The sequence below is a fragment of the Podarcis tiliguerta genome (genome assembly GCF_965153285.1).
Source record: "Podarcis tiliguerta genome assembly, chromosome: 2".
In the NCBI taxonomy this organism is placed as follows: Eukaryota; Metazoa; Chordata; class Lepidosauria; order Squamata; family Lacertidae; genus Podarcis; species Podarcis tiliguerta.
This window is the reverse complement of record NC_139535.1, coordinates 92,706,441-92,712,440: the sequence shown is the minus strand read 5'-3', so window position 1 is coordinate 92,712,440 and position 6,000 is coordinate 92,706,441. Positions and strand designations below refer to the sequence as shown.

General features: G+C 42.0%; 1 protein-coding gene across 2 annotated transcripts in view; it reads left to right on the top strand.

The window, feature by feature from the left end:
- Positions 1 to 4,254: 4,254 nt before the first annotated feature.
- The window catches only part of RBFOX3 (RNA binding fox-1 homolog 3), a gene marked incomplete at its 3' end in the record, with an annotated part of 219,852 nt that continues 218,106 nt past the window's right edge, over positions 4,255 to 6,000 (top strand). For both annotated transcript variants that reach the window (XM_083430306.1, XM_083430302.1), the window contains exon 1: positions 4,255 to 4,372. The remainder of the gene's footprint in view (positions 4,373 to 6,000) is intronic.

Below are 6,000 nucleotides of genomic sequence, written 5' to 3'. Positions count from 1 at the left end.
CTACCCAGCTGTGCATATCAATAGAGTCTAATGAATGGGTATAATTAGGTGGAAAGGGAATTCCAGCCATTTGGGGGGTAGGTGGGGGGGGGGCTGTTTGCAGTAAGTAAAAGATTCACCCTCCCATTTCTTCTACAGCAGTCTCTCCACCTCACTAATTCATCTGCGTTAATAGAATGTTGGTTGTTAAATATATTAATGCCTGTCCTTTTAGCTTATATGTATGAATGTGCTCTTAAATTTCAATGCAAATATTTAAAATGCCTGATTTTGTTTCGTTGGGTTTGCTTTCAACCTAGGTCAGGAGTAGGGGGACTGCATCTGCTAGATTTGTAGATGTTGGGAAAGGTGTAACTAATGGCAAGAGCAGATGCCTGTTGTCTGCCTCCCAGAGCACAAAAACATATGCAGCCAGGTCTCTCATGGGCATAGGTGAGGGAAACTGAGGCGGTGTGGCTAAGGCTGCTTGGGTGGATCTGTTCCTTTCAGTGCCTTGATTGATAGCAGAGTGAGCAGAAAGTAAGGAGGGGGAAAGCCCCATCACGATAGGGGACAAGCTGTTAAACTATATCCTCTCAATTCAGGGATGCAAAGCAACCTCTGGCAGCTGAGATCGATCCAGCATGACATGGGAGCCTTTTGGAGAGTTTCTGTCCCTAGGAAAAGTTATTTTTGTTGTTGTTGTTATCTCTGCCGTTCTTCCTGGATGTGTATAAAACACTGGTCCTTTGCAGAATCAGGAAGTGAGCCCAAATTCATCTCCCCCTGATTCTGCAGAGGACCAGTGTGTTATCATTTTAGGGGTCCAACAGGAGGCTATTTTCAGGCCTAGTTGCTACACAGGGTGGAGGGTCAAGGAGAAGAGTGGAGGCTGCAGGCCAGATGGTTCTATGGGTCCATCTGGCTTGTGGGAAGGTGGCTCCCCACCCCTAATTTTGGTCCACATAAACAGAACATTGCTGGAAGTTGATATATATATATAGGTGCATTTTTGTTAATATATTCCATGCTTAGCTAAAATAAGCTGGATTGAAAATGTGATTGCCTCCAAGTTATAAGTTCTTAACATCTTTCAGACTTGCTGTTCACCTAGCGACATATGGCTAGAGTGGAATGTTTAACCATGGTCTTTGGGTTCTTAATTAGGGGGTTGATGAGTTCAAAGGAAGACGGTGCTTCCCCACTTTGTTCAAGCATGATGGCCATTGTCCATTCAACGTCTCCAGGTGAACCAGTGGCAAGCAAGCAAGCATAAATGTGTAGAACACATTTGCTTGTGCTGGGCTGCTGAGATTTGGCTTCCTCCATGCAAGCTGGCAAATAAAGCATGGTGACTTTCTCTTCCCTTAACACTGGGGCCTGGGCTGGTGTTTTCAGCACGGACCATTAGCTTTGTACTCAGAGCCTGATGGACAAGGATAAGGGGTTTGTCTGGGCCACTCCTCCCAGGTTCAGAATAAACAGGTTCCAGTTCTGTGATCTCAGCTGGTGGGCAAGTCCTTGGATCGAAAGCACAAAAATTGCTGGAGTGGTAAATAACATTGAGGACAGGGCAAGATATACACAGAGCAATTTGGATCGCTTGGTCAGCTGGGCCCTGTGCCAACAACATCTGTTTTAATGCAGCCAAATGCAAGGTCATATCTCTAGGAATAAGAGTATCAGCCAGAGCTATAGAACAGGCAGCTGTATCCTGGAAAGCAGGGCTGACAGTCCTCATGGTATGTAATTTAACTGGTTGTGTGTGCCTAGAGGGTGCTGCAGCAATGGGGGTTAGTGTGATCAATTTTGATCTAAAGCTGGGGATGGGGTAGTGTGGGGAAGAGTAAACCTATTGCTACATGTTATCTGAGTCTTGGTGTCTGGGTGGTTGTTTTTTTTAATGTGCTCCTCTTTTCAGAGTCACTGTTGGAACGATTTGAGGACATGGGGTGGGTTGGCTTTAATAAAGAGTCTTCAGAGAAATGAAGTGAAAATATCACTTGATAATATAATAAGCACTTTCACGGTGGGGAAAAAATACTTTGTGCTCACAGGCGAAGTCCAATAGCTGTAAAAGAGCAATCTTGAATGCCAGTGGTGGCAGAGGTTTGAAACAGAACATTTCACCAGACTGGTATCAATCTTTCATTCTCTGCCTGCTTATCCAAGGGCTTTTAAAAGATGCAATACAATTGCTGACTAAAAAAAAATAAAAATGCTTCTCTGCAGGGATTAACTTGCAAGCCTATTTGAAATACTGTCATACGTGGCTAATTGTATGGTTATTGCCTTTTTGTTCTAGCACACATACCTTCAGTATATGAATAGGGGGAAGTTGCAGCTAATCTCATTCCCAACACAGCTGCATGCACTGGGAAAAATTATATATGCACATATTGTACCTGTGTGTGTTTGCATGCTAGATTCATGTGTGCTGATACACATGTAAGTGCCATTCAAATCACTATACAAAAGTGCCTTCTTCGTCAAAATTTTACTATGTCTAATCTGAGGCTCTGACAATGACATCTAATGGAAGTCAAGGGCTGAAAGTTAAAAGTGGGAGTATATTTAATAATAGTAAGTAGATCACATATCTGTAACAATGTGTGCGACTAACTATCCACCAGGTGATTTAGTCTATGTTTACATCTTTTCCGAGAATACTACAACCCGAAAAAATGATGGTTTCTAAGTGTTCAGATCAAGTATAAATAAAAATTGTGGTTTCCCACAGACAGCTTTATTTGAAATTTAAATGCAACTGCTCATTTGCAAGAGAACTCTGAAAATGTCCCAGGTCATGAAGTACCAAATAAGTTAAGTCTCACACTGAATCTAACAGAACTGGGGCTTCAAGGATACACTAGGAAGGCTTCAAAGAATACTCTCAATGGATAAAGATATTGATTGTACTACAAAAAGAATCAATAACGATGGATAAACATCTTGGATTATGTATGCATTTTGGTTGTGGGTGTGTTGTTGTTGTTTTTTGCTGAAATATACTCGGGGATTTGTAATTAGGAAAAGTTTTATTTTATGCACGTTCTCAAGCAAATGTGCAAATAAGTTTATTTGAGCCTTCATGTCCTCTCAAAGGTTCAACCCAAATCTAACACTCCCTAGCTAATCAATGCATGTTAATGGTAAACTTTCACGGGGTAGGGGTGATGTGTGACTTTTTGATCTCTTGTTGAATTCTGAATCTGGCCTATCTATTCTCATCAGACAGGCATATTTGCTGTTTTGTTTTAGATGCTTGCTAAAACCTTTCTTTCAGCTAACATGCCCAGATATGTATTAGGTTACATACTTGTTTCTAAAGTTCTGCTGATGTTACCTATATTTTATAATTTTATTTTGCCTATTTTTTTAAAAAAAATGTTTTGATTTTAACAGGGTTTTAAAAATAAACATTTCACGCTATGTTGTGTAAACTCCTGAGAGATTTCCCTTTTTTTATTTAAGTGATCTAGACATTTCGTTATTTTGTTTTTAAAAAGTGTAAACACAGCAAGGAATTTTGCAGTAGTAGTGTTGAAGCCTCTGAAGGAGATTGCCCTAACATTGCAGGCATATGAGGCTGGCCATACAGTCTTAATACCTACTGTTGGCTGAGATGCTCAGAATTTACAGAGAAGCAGGGCAGGCAGCATTGTCGAGATTAATCAAGAGTAGGAAATATAGTATGTGCCTTTTGGAATGAGGCAGCACTGGCCATAAGGACCACCAATAGGTCACGGAAGTGAGATATGGATGTAGGATTGGACTTGGGAGAGGATGTGGACCAGTGAACCTCAGCTGATAATGACAATAGGAGGGAAGGGAAATTGCCAGAACCTGAGCCAGTAGACCCAGTAAAATCAGATGTGGATCTAGATGGGTGGGACTTCCTGGCCATAGCAATTCTTTTGGATTGAGAATGGTTGGGTGGTGTAGAGAGCCAAGTGGCTAGAGAATGGGAGATTGGCAGAGAAGTACAGTATCATAACATGAAAAAATGAAAGAATGTGTGGGTCACTAAAGAGTGGCTTTGAGGGTTTTTTGGTGGGGGGAGTGTTTTTGTTTTTTTTAAATGGCTGGGCATTTCACTTGGTAGGGCTCAGCCCTGGCTGCCCTAATGGCTCCTGTGACCCTAAGTAGTTGCACTTTCTCTGTCACCAAGTGGAAAATGTGCCATTTAGAAACCATTGTCCTGTTCTTTCCTCTGTGTTCCTTAACATGCGTGTGGAAACAAGGTCTCCATTTTATTTCTTCTTCTTCTTCCAGGCCCAGGAGCTAGAGCTGGCACAAGGACCCCGATGGCTTTCCTTTCCAGCACAGAGTGCATGTATCTGCACTAGATTGTGACATCTACTAGAAGCAACACAACCCTTTGGTGTTCCAGGTAAGAGTCCTTGGTCTAATAGAAAGACTCTTGGAAATGGCTGCATCTACAGTATGAGACATTTATTCTGCTGAGGCGTGAAATAGTGGACCATGGAAATACACAGAGGAAAATAGCACCCCAAACCCATCTGGTGGATTTGCAGCAAGGACCCAGTGATAAAAACAAGGCATAGAGGGCCAGAAAAATCCATTTTGACAACATATAATGCCTAAACTACATAATACACCCTAGCTGAAACTGTTGACGCCCTCCAATGTGGATGGTGCAGTTCACAATTCTGGGATTAATGAGGCTGTATATTTTAATTTGACAGCCTTCCACTGAATGTAATGTGCACATGTTAAACTGTTAAACAGTGCATTATTATCTGTACCTGTTGCTTTATAAGGCATTATCCATGTGATATTATCTTTTCGTTTTTCTATCTAATTCTTCTTCCATGATTGTTTCCCTCTCCAACTGGTAAACTCGCTACCCAATTCATTCTGCCTACTGTCCTCTAAGTGTAATAATTCAGTAATGGATGCTTCAGTGTGAACTGTGGGGGTGGGGGTGTCTTCTTTAGAAATTATTATGCATTTCCTAAACAGTTCAAAAACTGTTTGAGGAAGTCCAGAATGAGCAGGTACAGCAGGGACCCTGTGTTGTTTATCCCTAACAAGCCATGATTTGCAAGTCAACGTGAATCCATGATTAGGTGTTAGCTGACTGGTCATGTCTTGCTAGGGAGCGACAAACCAAGGTCCCTTGTTCAGATGTAACAGGAAACCAAGGCTTCCTGGTTTGTTTATCCTGCTTGTGCCAGGAGAGGAGTGAAATGAAGTGACTGGGCACTGGGCACTAGCATGCTGCTCATTCCTGATAATCCACAATAAACCAGATAGTCTGGTTGATTGTTAGATGTGATTACATTCCTCTGTGTTGGTTAGTCACTAGTTGGGAGTGGGTGGGTGGGGGCGGGGGGTGCCTTTCTTTTGCAGCTTCTCTTCAATCACTGCCTTTCCATTCTGTGTTGAAGCAGATGAAGAAATTGTGGGCTTGTTATTGCTGTGATGCAGAAAGATACAGTCATGTCCATCTGTTCTTCTCTCTGATTGGTAGCCCTGGACTAAGACCAGCAAATCAAACATTTATATCAGGCTGGGAAACCTGCAGCCCTCTAGATTGTTGGACATCAACCCTATCAGCCACAGCCAGCACGAGCAGGGATAATGTGAGTTGTGTAGCAGCCTCTGGAAACCCACATATTCCCAATCCCTGACTGATTATTTCATAAGTCTTGACCATGTAAAATACTTGTCTTCTTTTGAGCTGCTGCTGCTGCTCCTCACCAAGAAGCATTTGTCTCCATTTTTACATTGTGCTTTTAATGGAAGATGCAGCTGAACAGTATTCAGTAATTCATATGCCAATTCTTGGTCTTGCTTCACGCTATCAAAATTGCACACCCAGAAACTTGTAAAAGTTTTTGGACAAGTAAACTGCTAGATCTCCCTTGGCTGGAGTTCTAGGTACACCCACACACCTAACACCTGCGCCAAAATAGGCTTATTGTGTTATTGTGACACTCTCTACTGTCTACCAGTTCCTCAAGTGTGTTTCCATCACCCAAAAGTATTAATTTG